At 50.2% G+C, this 15,956-nt stretch overlaps 1 long non-coding RNA gene across 1 annotated transcript; it reads right to left on the reverse strand.

The window, feature by feature from the left end:
* Positions 1–7,430: 7,430 nt before the first annotated feature.
* On the reverse strand, positions 7,431–14,464 carry LOC142925518 (uncharacterized). The gene is made up of 2 exons (XR_012942464.1): positions 14,203–14,464; positions 7,431–11,609 (listed from the first exon to the last, which is right to left on the reverse strand). It is a non-coding gene; the product is annotated as an uncharacterized LOC142925518 (long non-coding RNA).
* Between the last annotated feature and the right edge of the window lie 1,492 nt (positions 14,465–15,956).

A 15,956-nucleotide genomic window follows, 5' to 3' on the forward strand; every position in this document is an offset into this window, starting at 1 on the left:
CCTTAGCCATGAGGACGTGGAGTGGTTTTGCGATTGTAGCGAACCCGGGGACAAAGCATCGATAAGAGGTGAACCCTACAAAACTACGCACTTCACCCACCAACTTGGGGGTTGGCCATGTGTGTACATACGCAGTTTTATCCAGGTCCGTGGATATCTCAGATTCGCTGACAATTTGCCCCAGATACCAGACCAACCTTTGTAGCAAATGGCATTTCTGCAGTTTAAATTTTAGTTGAGAAGCCCGCATTTTGAGAAAAACTTCCCGCCATCTCCGCAGGTGTTCCTCGAACGTTTGTCCGAACACAATGACGTTGTCGAGGTAAATTAGACACACGTCCCATTGGAGCCCCGCCAACACCAACTCCATTAACCTCTGGAACATGGCAGGGGCCAAGTAAAGTCCCATCAGGAGCCAGTTAAACTCAAACAACCCTTGGGGTGTGTGGAACGCAAGTCTTAGGTCTAGAGCTGTCGTCCAAGGGCAAATGCCAGAATCCCGATAGCAAATCAAGGGTGGAGAAGAACCGCGCCCCGACAAAGCATTTAACGAGTCATCCATCCGCGGAAGCGGGTATGCATCAGCCACTGAGACTTTATTGAGTTTGCGGAAGTCGACGCAATACCTCAGACTCCCGTCCTGCTTTTTAACAAGCACAATGGGTGCCCCCACGGACTATTTGATGGGGAATTATGTCAGCAGCCAACATCTCATTGACCGCGTGACGCACGTGGTCTTTCTCCTCGCAACTCAATCTGTATATGTTTTGGCGAATGGGAGTGGCATGCCCCGTATCGATGTAGTGATGTAACAGTGGTGTGCAACCAATATCGTATTTAGATTTACTAAAAACATTGGAAAAATAATTCAAAGCGCACGCAACTCGAGCCTCTGTGCCGCAGATAAGTCCTTCGGAGCAGAGTGCGTCAACCCATGACTCGTCACATTCCTCACCCTGCCCCAATGCTGCACCAACTCCCACAGTCCTGCCGTTTTCCCCCTCATGACACGCGGCTGAGGCTTGAGCCAAAAGTTACCCTCTTGTATGACCGACGTTACCAAACCGATGTTCACAACCTGGATAAATGGTTTATGATCGTTTGCCACCAAGGTCTGCGCATACAGTCAAGTTCTATCATGAGCAGCCTTGTTGGAGGGGACCAACAACCTCCCATGCGTGGTCGTTTCCCAATCGAGTTGCTTTTTCAGGCGCAAGGGAACGAGCATCTGTGCACCGGGGGGATTTTTACAGTTTGGTTTGCCATCACTAGGATCGATGCATTAGCCGTGTGGAATAGAGTGGGCGATGACAAAAATGACATTCAACGGCCCAATGGTAACTTTATCCACAAGGATCTTCAGCGGTATCTTCCCTAGAAAATCTGTCCCCTAGCAGGCAGGGTACAGGTAGGGACTTGGAAACAAGCACCAGACCCATCAAGCGAATGTCACCTATGGAGAGTGTAGCCGATAACTGGTCAATAATCCCTAAGGATTGTCCGTTCTTGGCAAAACAGGGGATGTCAATGGGCGAGATGGCCCGCGATTTTGGCAGCAAACAATAAAAAAGCATTTCTAAAATGATGATCGCAGATACACCGGTATCAATAAGTACTCGCACCTCTACGCCGCGGCGATAATACAGCACGCCAGGGCAGTCAATTGAGCAGAACGCCACAGCAAACCCTCGCCCGCAAAAACCCGATCGGCACGCTATGCGCCTCGACAAGAACCCGCGACCCATGACTCCGAATCCGATGCATGAAGCGATTCAGAGGGCTGTGTGTATGGTGCACTGCGACTCGCCTGAGGACCCAGTGGAGAGAAGGAATGTCGAGCGTCATATGGCGGCGATGTAAAGGGTCTTCCTCGTCGAGCACGGAACCTCATCGAGATGTATCCCGGCAGGCCACACCTGAAGCAGACAACCGGATCATCCCTCTGGTGGGGGAAGGTCTCCCTCGGCTGGTCTCGGCCGCCTTGACGGCTCGCCTCGGCCTTTCTCCACTTTGCAGCAGGATGGGAAGGGTAGGCTTGAAGATTTTCCTTGCCTGCAAGTGCTCCGTCGTCCTCGGAGGGCCCGGTGCTTACGGCCACGGCGGCGCGTCGCTGGATGTTGAAGTGTGCTTCGAGTCACCGCACAACTTTGAGTGACGACAGGTCGTCCTCCTCCATGGCTGGCATGACAACTTGAAGTTCTTGGGCCAATAGCAACATATTTTCGAGGACCAGTGAGTCTCTCCCCACCTGGTCCATCCCGGGGTATGCCGATTTTGCCAACGCCAGAAGTATGATGCGAAAGACGAGGGGGATCTCGGCCTCCCCCTGCCTACGCGTGGCAAACTTGTGGCGCTTGGTCGACAGAGGAACAAAAATCGCCCCCATCTGTGAGAGGGCTTAGGCCAGCGTCGACTTCTCCTCGTCCGGGATGGCGTCGAAAGCTGCCAAGGCATCGTCGTCCAGTGCCATTGGGAGCGCCCGCAGTGCCTCCACCTCCGTCCATCCCGCAAGCTTGCAGGAGGCAGCAAAACGGTCCGAAAAGCTTCCCAATCTCCACCCAGAGCCGTAAACTCCCGGATGAAAGGGAGTATTTTCATCAGAGCACAGTCTTGAGACCGAGTTTTTGGTGGGAGATCCATTTTGGCCGGAACCCCGTCCCGCCCGTTCGTCAAAATGGCAGGCACTTGCGTGGCCCGTCCCTCTCTGGTTTCCCTGTGCGTGGGAAGCAGTGGTGGCTGAAATGTTAGGACGTGACTCCGGCGTCCCGTCATCATCCTGCTGCTTGAGAAAGGCGGCCAGAGCTGCGATAGTGGCTAGAAGGTCGCCTAGGCAGTCGTCTCTCGATCGACGCTCACTCCCTGGCAGGAGTGGCGTGGCAAGGTCTGGGTCCCCCTGCTGCGGCGCCGGCACGTAATCGTCACGCTCCATCTCCGGGGCTTCGGCACCCGGGGCTGACTGGGGACTCACTCTGTTGTCGTCGTCCTCATCCGAAGACGACTTGGTAAGTTGCTTTCGCCTAGTTAACATTTCCTACACTTGGCAATCACCTGACAATTATTTATCACTTCTGACTCCAGTTGTAGTGTGTTGTACAGAGGCACACACTGGAGTTGGAGGCAACACATTTATTTAACAACTCCCCAACAGGGTAACTAATAACGTACATTATTTCAACATCTAGGTGATAACTACACGGTTAACTATGAAAGTAGCGAGTTAACTACACGAACAGGTCAGTCAGCTTACACGCTGCCTGACCCACGATGCCGAGCGAAGACCAAAGAGACATAGCACCCAGGGTTGATTCCGCAGACGAACCCCGATCACCCTCGGGGCTTCCCCAATTTCCGCCCGATCTTGCCAGAAGTTCTCGGCTCCCCGTCACGTGTCCCTCGAGCCCCCTATGGCCCACTTGCATGTAAATTTATGGTCTAGTGGCCGAGAGGACTCCTGACATGCGTTTCCACTCCTACGACAGTAGCTGGCGCTAAGTGCCATAGTGACATCCATAACGTCACTACACTAGCACTCGTGACGAATTCGCATGTTCTGTTTACGTGACAACCGTTATTAGTATTAGTAACGAATTCGCATGTTCTGTTTATGTGACAACCTTTACTAGTTGGCTGTGTCGGGTGGTGGTGGGTTTATCAACACATTTATATTTTTACGCGATCTAACACAAAAAACCTCTACTCCCACGGCTACTGCCACCATTGCTACTTTAGCGACAACAGCCTATCCCTGCTTCGATTTGTTACGCGTTCATGGACACAGACAGCTCTGTTCAAAAATAGCGCGTCGTGTTTAAACGCTGACTGCGGTTGCCATTAACGCTAAACACGGAACTAATGAGTGCTTTTCGACAGAGAAGTGGTGGCAGATCATTATCAAATGAGTCTGTGGTTTCTAAACACGCATCATAAAAAGTGGAGACCGTATTAACGCCGTCTGCATAAAATCATCAAACGTGTAGCATAATGAGCATGCGTACTATTTTCTGGAGAGGAAAGCATACGTTTTCTTAAGCACTAGCGGTAAGTACCCGGCGTTGCCCGGGCGAAAAAGGCACACACACACATGGACTTACACACAGACATCGAGCCACACATATATAAACACATGGACTTACATGCACACACAGACACATTGACTCATACACACCAACACATCGACTTAAACACACATATGGACTCACACACAAATAGACATCCACTTTAGATACACACACACATGGAGTTACACACACATATCGACTAAGACAGACTCACATGGACTTACACACACACACATGGACCCAAGCGAACACATCGACTTACACACACACATAGACTCACACACACACATATATAGACTGACACACACAATGCCCTACACACACATACACAAATGGACTCTCACACACAGATATCTACTCTAGATACACATGGATTAACACGAACATATCGACTCACACACACGCATTGACTTACACACACACACAGAGTGACACGCACACATGTATGGACTTACACACACATGTGGACTAACACACACACACACATATTTTCTGACACACATACACATAGACGTACACACAAACAAATCGACTGACACACAGAGACACACAAACGCACATTGACTTACACACTCAGATGGAGCCATGCACACACATCGACTAACAACAACAACCGCCATTCGCCACTAAGTGGCGGTGACGTCACGACGCTTGTGCCAGGCCATGTGCACCTTGAGGCCACGTGAAGTGTCGAACGCCCGCTGGCAGGTCACGGGGCAGACCCAGGTGCCACGGGTCGACTGAGATGACTGGCTGATGCACCACCTGTGCCCCCTACCGTGCCAACCTGCTGTGCTTTAGCCACCCGGCGCTCCGCTCGTTGTTGTGAGCGTCGCCCCTCCGCCCTCCGTTGTTGTTGGAGGGTGACTGCCTCCAACTGCCCAGTAGCGTCCATCACGAGCCTCCTCCACAGAGGCCGATCTTGACACCGCTGGTACCAGTCATCGGCAAGTCCACTCAGCTCCACGTCCTCCTGTACCACATCACTCCATCTCTTCTCTAGCCCGTGCCGTGCCCGCTTAGCCCCCTCGACCCGGCCGAACAAAAGCTGTTTCGGCATGCGGTGGCTGGGCATGCGGGCTACATGACCCAGCCAACGCAGCCTTGCCTGCCGGAGGAGCTCACCGATGGGACCTTGCCTAGATTTGTGAGCTCCTCACACAATCCAGCCTGGTTAAACCCATGATGGATCGTAGGCAGGCTAGCCTAAATGTTTCTAACCGGCGAATATGTTGCATTAGGGGGGTCCAAGTTTCGCAAGCGTAGAGAAGGGAGGGAATGACCGTGGGCGAGAAGACCTGGAGCTTTGTGCGGAGCGAGAGACCAGGTACACAGTGTTACGAGGCCGATGAAAAGATAATGCCGCTCGACTGATTCGGAGTGAGACCTCTGCTGTTAAACTGGAGCCTGTCATAAGCACACTTCCCAGGTATGGGAAACTCTCCACTCTCTCCACAACTGCCCCATCACCGATTGGGAGTTGTGGGGGTGGAGTGTCCGATGGTACAAAATACCCAGGCAGGTGCTAAGTTTTGGTGGGGCTGATGGTAAGGCCCCATCTCTTAGTGGGATGCTCCAGTCTCAGCAGCAGCGTCTCCAACTCCTCCTCTGAATGAGCAGCTATTACCAAATCATCAGCATACATAACGTGGTTGAGCAATAGGGAGCCATCCCTTGACCGCACCCGGGCATCGATCAGCCTCCCATTGTATACCAGATGGGAATTCTTCCGGTACTGGCATTTAAGGCTTAACGAACTATGTGGTCCAAATATATGTAAAAGAATGTGGGAGGCAGAGGACATCCCTGTCGCACCCCAAGGTGTAGAGGGAATGGCTCTGACTCACAGCCACGTAGTTTGACGTGGGGCCGCTCACCATCATGAAGGTCCTTAAGGATCGTGAGCAGAGGGTCAGGGACTCCGAAAGCACGAAGAGCAACCCAGAGCCCAGGCCTTCTGATGGTATCATAGGCCTTGAGCAGGTCAATAAAGCACACACATGGACTAACACGCATACATGAACCTACAGGCACGCAAAGAAATTGACTTACACTGACTAACATAGAGCCATGCACACACAGTGACTAACATACGCACATGGACCGACACACACACATATCAACTCACACACACACACTGACTTACACACACATCGAGTGACACGCACACATGTATAGACTTACACACACATATGGACTGACACACACATACACATGAATGTACACACACACACATTGACTGACACACATATACACACAAACGCACATTGACTTACACACTGACATGGAGCCATGCACACACATCGACTAACACACACACACACACAGCGACTGATACACACACATGGACTTGCAAATAGACGCATGGACCTACACGTACACACATATGGACTGAAACACACATCGACTCACACACACATATGGACGTGCACAGCAATCCCCGATGATGGCACAGCTATCAGCATCGCAGTACTACGTATCAGTAAATAGTGGGACGTGAGCAATAAAAACAATATAAATGCATAGAATAAATAAGCTTAAAAAAGTGTACATAAAATAGCAGCAGTATGTACAGGTAAGTTGAGAAGCAGGCTACAGTGTAGATAGACTGCCAGTACGCCGACTCAATGGCATAAGCATTGCTACAGTGGACATTACAAGCTGGCAATACAGGCAGCAGCTGAAAAAGCAGGATACAGTCGAGATGAAAGGCTGGCAGTACACTTAGTGAGGTAACGAAGCAGGCAACAGATTATAGACTGCCATACAGCCATAATGGGAAAAAGCAAAATAAACAGTGTAGATAGAGTGTCAGTGCACTGACGTGAATGAATCAGCAGGCAGCAGTCCACAGCACAGACTGGCAGTACACCGTCGCAGCGTCATAAAAACGCACCAAAAAAAGGAAAGATTTAGCGACCTAATAATAAAAATTTAGTTTTCTGCACACAAACATTAGAATTGTAATATTAGCCACCTTATTAGTTTCATAATAGTAATCACTGAAGCAGAGTTGTTATCTGCACACAAACATGTTTGTAATATGTGTAAACTTATTTGTTTAATAATAGTAACCAATAAACCTGAATTGCTAGCGAAAGATTAAATAAAATTGTACTTTACATTGGCGTGGTGACGCCTAGTCCCGTGCAGAGCCCGGGGCCTCACCTAGATTGGCAAGCCAGAGGAGGTGAGAAATTGCCAGGCTGCGGGCTGGGCCGCTACCCCCCACCATCCCCCCGCCCGAGCCATAATAATACTATGTAAGCACTTTAATAATATTAATATCTAAGGACGTTATAGTAGTAACTGCACGTATCGTGTTGAGGGGGGGGGGGGCAAAGAGGACATGAGACCGTGAAGAAAAACCCGCAGCGTTATGTGGATATTTATTGCATGTTAAACGCGTAAAACAAAATGTCCCCCGTGAGCTCGACCGAACGCGCATCACTTGGCAGGGTCCATCCCCCCCCCAGGCAATTGTCGTCAGTTGGTACGATCGATGTGGCACAATAATTAAATAATTTAAATAAGAATGCCACAATTTTGTTAATTAAACTAGATTAAAGTTGACGGATGAGAAAACGGAATAGCCTATTCCCACCGCGGGGCTTAAGTCGTGCTGCCTGGCATTTTTTTGGGATATAAAGCCCACTGTTCGAAAGCCAAATCCCTCGCAAGCACGGGCGCGCAGAGACTTTTATATATAAACTAGCGGGGAGTACCTGGCGTTGCCCGGGTGAAAAATATATTTCAAAACTTCTCTTAAAAACCTTACATGTACATACACAGATACTAAGCTATTGTGAAAGCCCAGTGGGCCACTTGTCCATTTCTCCACCAACAAAATGATAAGAGGCTTGCAAAAGTCTAAAAAGTTATAGAAAGTGTGGGGTAAATAGTTGATGTAAAAGGTTTCCGAAAATTGTCGACCCCCCCCCCCCTCAAAAAGATATCTTTACCCCCGCGTAGGTATATATACCTACACACCTTACATACAACAAAGTAGCATCTATTTACTCTGTAGTTATATCTACTGGCTGTACAGTAGTATCTACTGAGCCAGTAGTAGCTACTGACTGTTTAGTAGTATTTAGTGCCTGTAGTAACTACTGACCGTAGTAGTATTTACTGGGCCTACAGTAGTATCTACCGACTCTATAGTAGTATCCACTGACTATAGTAGTAACTACTAACTCTATAGCAGTATCTACTCACTCTATAGTAGTATCTACTGACTCTAGTAGCTACTCACCGTAGTAGTATGTGTTGTGGCGTAACTGATGACTCCGAGGAAGATCTTCGTGTAGGGGCTCACGCTACGTTTATTAAGGGCTTACGCCAGTTGCTTTATTAAAGACCTCTCCGCACACGACTCTGTGTACTGCCCCCTCACTGCCTACATTCCACACCCCAGGGGAAAGGTACTGAGGATTCCCTAGCACCCGCAGGCTACGCTAGCCTGGTGCCAATTTCCCCCTACCCCAGGGTCCCATTGCTCCCCCAGGGGAAGGGTACTGGGGACGTCCCTATCACCCGCAGGCTACCCTAGCCTAGTGCCAATTTCCCCCTACCCTGGGTCCCGACTTTCACCCTTCACGTTCCCGGACCCTCCAGACGACCCTGAACCCGTGACGGGTTCCAGCTTAAATTCCCCAGGGGGACATGACGTCACCGTCCCGCCCCCTGTGCATGACGTCACCATCCGTCACATAATCGTACCAGAGGGCGAGCGTGACATGACGTCACTAACGCCTACTCCACATCACCCCCCCTCACCGTGAAAAAAATCAGCCAACCCGGCTGCAACCATTACAAGAGCAGAGCCCGGCAACCCGAATGGGAAGACAACTACATCAAAAGAGTGTAAGTGACATGTGTGTGAAGAGAACAGGACTGGCTGCTAGAACATAAACCAACACTAGGGCAGCACGGTACAAGGCAACTTGGAGACAGTCCCCACACGGGACACCGGAACGTGTCTGACGAAGGCAGGGGACGAAGAAACGGCCCCACTGGCCGTCACCATATCCGCACGCCCCGCGAGCATGTGCGTGACGCCGGCCCGCTCTTCCGTGCTGCGTTGGCCTCAGAATCGGCGGTGTGCTGGCAGGTGTCCAGTCCGCCGGCCAATCTGTCAGGTGAGGCGCCGCTGGTGGAATTACTGGCGGGGCTTCTGCAGGCGCACACAAAGGCATGGCATCGCTCGCGCCATCACAACTCGTGCGGCCTGGCTCGGCGGACACAACAGACACCTAGTCCCTGAGTAGTGGAGATGAGGGGATTCTGGCTGGCCCCAGAGAAGAGAAGAAAAAATAACACAAATTCAGACGCGTTGGATGCACAACCAACGCCGCGATGAACCCAAATAGAGTAGAATCTCGGAGATGGAATGCACCAGAACAAATCGGTGTTGGAATGGCCGTCTGGAACGAATTAAGTTTGATCTCTGGGGTACCCCTGTATGTTCACCTTCAACCACACAACACGGGTGGCAGGGTTCCTTGACCCCCAGCCACCGTTCCATCCACTAGACAGTGATGGAGCGGAGACGGAAGAACCGCCTAGCACTCACTTACTGCACAACATGCACCCTAACAACGGAGGAATACAGTCTCAACGCAACTGGACAACAACGCCCGAACACCACGAATCACCAGCCCTCTGTTGCAACGCACCTCAGAGTGTCTCGGTCTCCAGGCTGGCAGGGCGAGCCTACAGCTCCAGACGCACCACGGAGGGTCTCAACCTCCGGGCCGCCAGGTCAAGCCGTCAGCCGTAGCATGACGGGACCACATTCTCTGAGCCATGTGAGGGCACAGCCCCCACTAGGCTATCCACACCATGGAGTGTTACAATCTCCAGGCGGCCAGGTCAAGCCGTCAGCCATACCATGACGGGACCACACTCTCCGACCCATGTGAACGCCCAGCCCACTAGGCTATCCACGCCACGGAGTGTTTCAATCTCCGGGCGGCCAGGTCAAGCCGTCAGCCATACCATGACGGGACCACACTCTCCGAGTCATGTGGGCACCCAGCCCACTAGGCTATCCACACCACGGAGTGTTTCAATCTCCGGGTGGCCAGGTCAAGCCGTCAGCCATACCATGACGGGACCACAACTGACATGTCAGGCACGCAACACCCCCTGGACCATCTTGGTCAGGATCTGCACCCCAAGAAATTTGACAGCCAACACCCCAATTCCAACCACTGGCAGCATGTCACCATCTCAATTTAAATGCTCCGTGCCAATGACGGCAGAGCCACCAACCAAGGCAATCATTCCCCGCACAATTGCAATCTCACACCCTCACAACACATACAATTTGAAATCTGTATTTCAAAATCCCCCTCAATATTTACCATGGGACTCAGGCATTCCAATTTGAGGAGCAGAATTTTTTTTAATACACAAAACGCCCAATAATCGCCGAATGGGGTAATACAGTATATGCAATCTATGCAGTCTGCATACAGCCAACCATCTCGAGCAATGCTCCATACAGTGCATACACTGTTAACAAACACAACACAGCTATACATTAACAATGATGAACAGTTTTCCACAGTCACACGTTGACAACTCACAAGCGAAGCTCCATACTGTATACCCAAAACAATCGCGATTCCGCAACAGCAACCAACAGCGCCAACAAATCATTAACTCGGCAATCCACTGGATCTTAACGGAGCACGAGACCCCCCACCTAGCCGAATTAATCATTAACTGGCTCCTTAAGATAACTCTCCAGACGCTGTAATGAACCAATAATGTAACACGCGGACACCCGACACGAACGCCACGGACAGACGCAAGTCATCAAAGGCAATTGGACGCCCCGCATACCGGCGGGAAAACAATAAAAAAACATGAACTCACAACCCCGCGCACGCAAGATGGATGAGGTGTCAACAGGGGCCGGTGTGTGTCGCGTCACGCCTCGCCTGACAAGCTGTGACGAGCGGAAGACGGCAGGGTGGAGCGCTGGGATGCCCCGAAGGATCTTGCACGCCAACACGGACTCCTCTTGCGACTGCAGCCGCCACCCACACTCGAGCAGAAGTCGGGGCACCACTTGAAGTGTGGAGCTCAGCCTCCACAGGTGTTGACGTTGGCGAGAACGGCATTTTGGCTGGAACAGCGCCCCCGCCCAAAATGGTGGGAACGGCGTTTTGGCGGGAACAGAGTCCCAGCCAGCCACCGAAATGGCGGCCCCACCGCGGCCCCCGCATGCCCTCCGGGCCTCCCCCGCCAGCCCCCTGCAGTGACGACGGCGTCCTCTCCTCGCGGCTCCTTCCCGCGCCACAGCCGCTTCAGCAGCAGGCTGTGCTACATGTGGCACCTCAAAAATGGCCGCTCCCGACCACTGCTCCGCCGCGATGGTCACGATGGCGGCGGCCTGCCACGTGGTCGCTGGAAGACCTGTAATGGAGGCCGTCTCCCCAGCGCGCCCGATGTCCTCCACTGGTGCTGTAGACACACCAGCCGTGGCCGCAATAACTGGTGCCATGGAGCCCGGGGTCGTCCGGTCCCGGGTCGCCGCCTCTGCGTTGTTGGAAGACGCAACAGGTGGGTTCCGCTTTTTCAAGAGCATCGCCTTGAAAAAGTCCACTTCTGACGCCAGTTGTTGAGGCGTAACTAATGACTCCAAGGCAGATCTTTGTGTAGGGGCTCACGCCACGTTTATTAAGGGCTTACGCCAGTAGCTTTATTAAAGACCTCTCCGCACACGACTCTGTGTACTGCCCCCTCACTGCCTACACTCCACACCCCAGGGGAAAAGTACTGGGGATTCCCAAGCACCCGCAGGCTACGCTAGCCTGGTGCCAATTTCCCCCTACCCCGGGGGAAGGGTACTGGGGAGGTCCCTAGCACCCGCAGGCTACCCTAGCCTGGTGCCAATTTCCCCCTACCCTGGGTCCCGACTTTCACCTTCATGTTCCCGGACCCTCCAGACGACCCTGAACCCGTGACGGGTTCCAGCTTAAATCCCCCAGGGGGACATGATGTCACCGTCCCGCCCCCTGTGCATGACGTCACCATCCGTGACGTCATCGTACCAGAGGGCGAGCGTGACGTGACGTCACTAACTCCTACTCTACATATGTACTGACTGTATAGTAGTATATACTGACTGTAGTGGTATATACTGACTGTCTCAGTATCTACCAACTCGATATCAGTATCTACTATCACTACAGCAGTACATACCGACTGAGATCGTACCTGCTATCACTACAGAAGTGTATACTGACAGTGGTAGCACCTGCTATGATTACAGCAGTGCATACCGACTTTGGTGGTACCTGCTTTCACTACAGCAGTGCATGCTGACTGTGGTGGTACCTGTTATGATTCCAGCAGTGCATAATGTGGTGGAACCTGCTTTCACTACAGCAGTGCATACTGACTGTGGTGGCATCTGCTATTACAGCAGTGCATACTGACTGTGGTGTTACCTGCTATGATTACAGCAGTACATATTGTGGTGATACCTGCTATCACTACAGCAGTGCATACTGCTGTGGTGGCACCTGCTTTGATAACAACAGTGCACATTGTGGTGGTACCTGCTATGATTACAGCAGTGCATACTGCTGTGGTGGTACCTGCTATGATAACAGCAGTACATATTGTGGTGGTACCTGCTTTCACTACAGCATTGCATACTGCTGTGGTGGAACCTGCTATTACAGCAGTGCATACTGACTCTGGTGGTACCTGCTATGATTACAGCAGTGCATAGTGCTGTGGTGGTACCTGCTTTTACTACAGCAGTGCAAACCGACTGTGGTGGAACCTGCTTTCTTAACAGCAGTGCATACTGACTGTGGTGGTACCTGTTATCACGACAGCAGTGCATACTGACAGTGGTGGTACTTTATTTAACTACAGCAGCGTATATCCACTGTGGTGGTACCTGCTTTCACGACAGCATTGCATGCTGACTGTGGTGGTACCTGCTATGACTACAGCAATGCATGCTGACTGCGGTGGTATCCTGCTAGGACTACAGCATTGCATGCTGATTGTGGTGGTGTCCTGCTATGACTACAGCATTGCATGCTGACTGTGGTGGTATCCTGCTATGACTACAGCAGTGCATGCTGACTGTGGTGGTATCCTGCTATGACTACAGCAATGCATGCTGACTGTGGTGGTACCTGCTTTCACGACAGCATTGCATGCTGACCGTGGTGGTATTCTGCAATGATTACAGGAGTGCATACTGACTGTGGTGGTATCCTGCTATGATTACAGCTTTCACTACAGCAGTACATGCTGATCCATTCACTCATACACTAATTCACTCATCATACACTCACTCATCATATGATGACTCACTCACACATCATACACTCACTCACACAGCCACTGACCCATTCACTCATCATACACTAATTCACACATACACTCATTCACACTACCACTGACTCACACAACATACACTGGGAGTGTCATGCTGCCAGCTATGGCTGCTAGTTTGGTCGTACATGTTATTTATATCGTTTTTTGTTAAATGAGAATCACAGTTCCTATGATTACTGTTTTTTTAGCTGTATTCTGATGATTTAGAAAGCATATGGTTAATTTATCTTATGGTTGTTATTGTTTGACTTGCATCACACTGGGATTTGAGCACAGGGTTGTAATACGTTTTTTTAAAAAAATATTTTCTGGTTTATCCAGGATGTTTCTGTTGTGCGTCGTCGCTTCAAGACGATTCTAAAGAAATCTACAACCTTAGATTCCTTGGCGTGATTTAAAGAATCGATTCTTGCTGTGCTGGGGTTTTATTTTATATTAATGAGTTATCTTTTCATTTAAGTTATGTTTTTAAGTTTTAGACGTTTTAAAATATATATTTTCCCGCTAGTAGCATTATAAATCGACTCTATAGCACAAAGTACTCACTTGACAGAGTGCCGTGACGAGGCCTAGTCCCGTGCAGAGCCCCCGGCCTCGCCTAGTTTGCCCGGCCGACCGAGGCTGGGGCCTTTGCCGCTACCCCCCCCCCACGCCCTACAATAATACTATTTAATCGCTATAATTTTAGTATCTACCTATCCTATAATAGTAAGTGCACACATTGGGGTGGAGGGGGAGAGAAGAGGACGTGACACTTTGATGAATTTACCTCAGCATCGCGTGTACATTTTTGAACGCGAATGAGAAATGGCGTCCACCCTCCGGCGACGGCGTGAGTGCGTTGCCAGGGGCAACTCGTGTCGGCATTTCGCGCATGCGCAGAAGCGTGCCAGGCGGCAAAAAGTAAATGAATAAAGGTAAATAGCACTAAATCGTTAATTAAAGCACTTTAAAGGTGACGGATGGCAAAACGAAATAGCCTATGCCAAGCAGGGGGCTTGGGGCGTGCCGCCTGGCAATTTTTTTTCTACGCGAACCCCGCGGTCCGAGAGCCAAATCCCCCACAAGCGAGCATACACAGACAGACGGACAGACAGACAAAAAATGCCTTTGATAGGTTAGAAAAGGGAAAGAGAAGAAGTTGGTGCATGCAGCAGCATGGTGAATTGGCAATTAATTTACCCTGAGTAACAAAATATATTGATATTTAAAGTATATATATTTTTGAAAATTGTTTAAAAAAAACCTGGAGAGATGAACGCTTGAACTTACATTTGAATAAATACGAACACACGACGGGTAATGACATTTCAGACTTTTTAACAAGTAAGTGGGCCTGAGCAGGACGATAGTCAAAGGCGATTAACGGAGTTGCAGCCAAGGAACTAAATCCGCCAGAGAGTCCGTCCACCGAGGAGACAGAGCGACGAGATCAGCTCGTGTGCAGGTGCGAGGTGGATTGGATCATGATATGTGGTGCGGCTTGAGGTGGCTTCCATCCGGCTGTGGATTTACCATGGTTAATGAGTTGAGTGAGGTTATAGGAACTTGGAAAGAGATACGATGATGGAAGGGAATTCCATAGTGAAACAATACCAGGGAAGAAGCATAAACAGAAGTGTTGTGACCTGCAGAGCGGTGAGTGGATGAGGGAGTGGTTGGGTTAGCTTTTGGGTGTGTTTTATTGACCAGCAGTTGTGGCGGTTGAAAGCAGTGTGGATGAGATGTAAGTCTGGTAGACTGAGTTTTTAACATGGGTGGAGGGAAGCTCACGGGAACAGTAACCATGGTTGCATATGATCAATAAAGATAATCTATCAGTCATTCAATCACCACAATAGCTTTAATAGAGTGATAAAAACGAGTGACTGGAGTGAATCAGTGATTGCTGGATCATCAATCACTCTACTCTGAATTCTATTCGGTGCACCGAGATAGGAATTGGGTGCACCACCCAATATTATTCCAACTGCGGCCACATTTGTGCATTTGTATTGTCGTCACAGATAGTTTTGAGTCAATCTGGCGGCGACCCCACAACTCTCTCACAATCTCCCCAAGTCGCTCTTGCAATTTCAAAGATTCGTTAGGAGTTAAACACTGAACTGTAACACTACGTGTGTTTGTAGAGTTTGTAGAGTTATCTGCTGAAGTGATCATCCACTATACTGGCTCTGACTCAGGCACACTCAGTGCTCACACCCTCTCAAGCACTCGCTGTGCGTTTCCTTGACACTGCGAGTCACATGGTTTGAGCTCTCTTCGTGTAAGCCAGATTCTTCTCCCACTCGGCTGCACTCACATTACTAACCTGCCATGTTCTCTTGCAGACCTCTGCATGACGTTTTATGGCATGGAACTAAATTTCGAATTGCAAATTATGATACGCACGATTTCATCAGTATTTTAAAGCAAAAGTTCGAGGTTCGTCTCATCATCCTATAGCTATATACAAACATAGACATAGCTTCAACCGAGAAGATGGATTCAAATTGAGCAATCATTGGAAATGTGATTAACCAT

Source organism: Petromyzon marinus, chromosome 21 (genome assembly GCF_048934315.1).
Source record: "Petromyzon marinus isolate PM22_M1 ecotype Great Lakes invasive population chromosome 21, UKy_Petmar_22M1.pri1.0, whole genome shotgun sequence".
Taxonomy (NCBI): domain Eukaryota; kingdom Metazoa; phylum Chordata; class Hyperoartia; order Petromyzontiformes; family Petromyzontidae; genus Petromyzon; species Petromyzon marinus.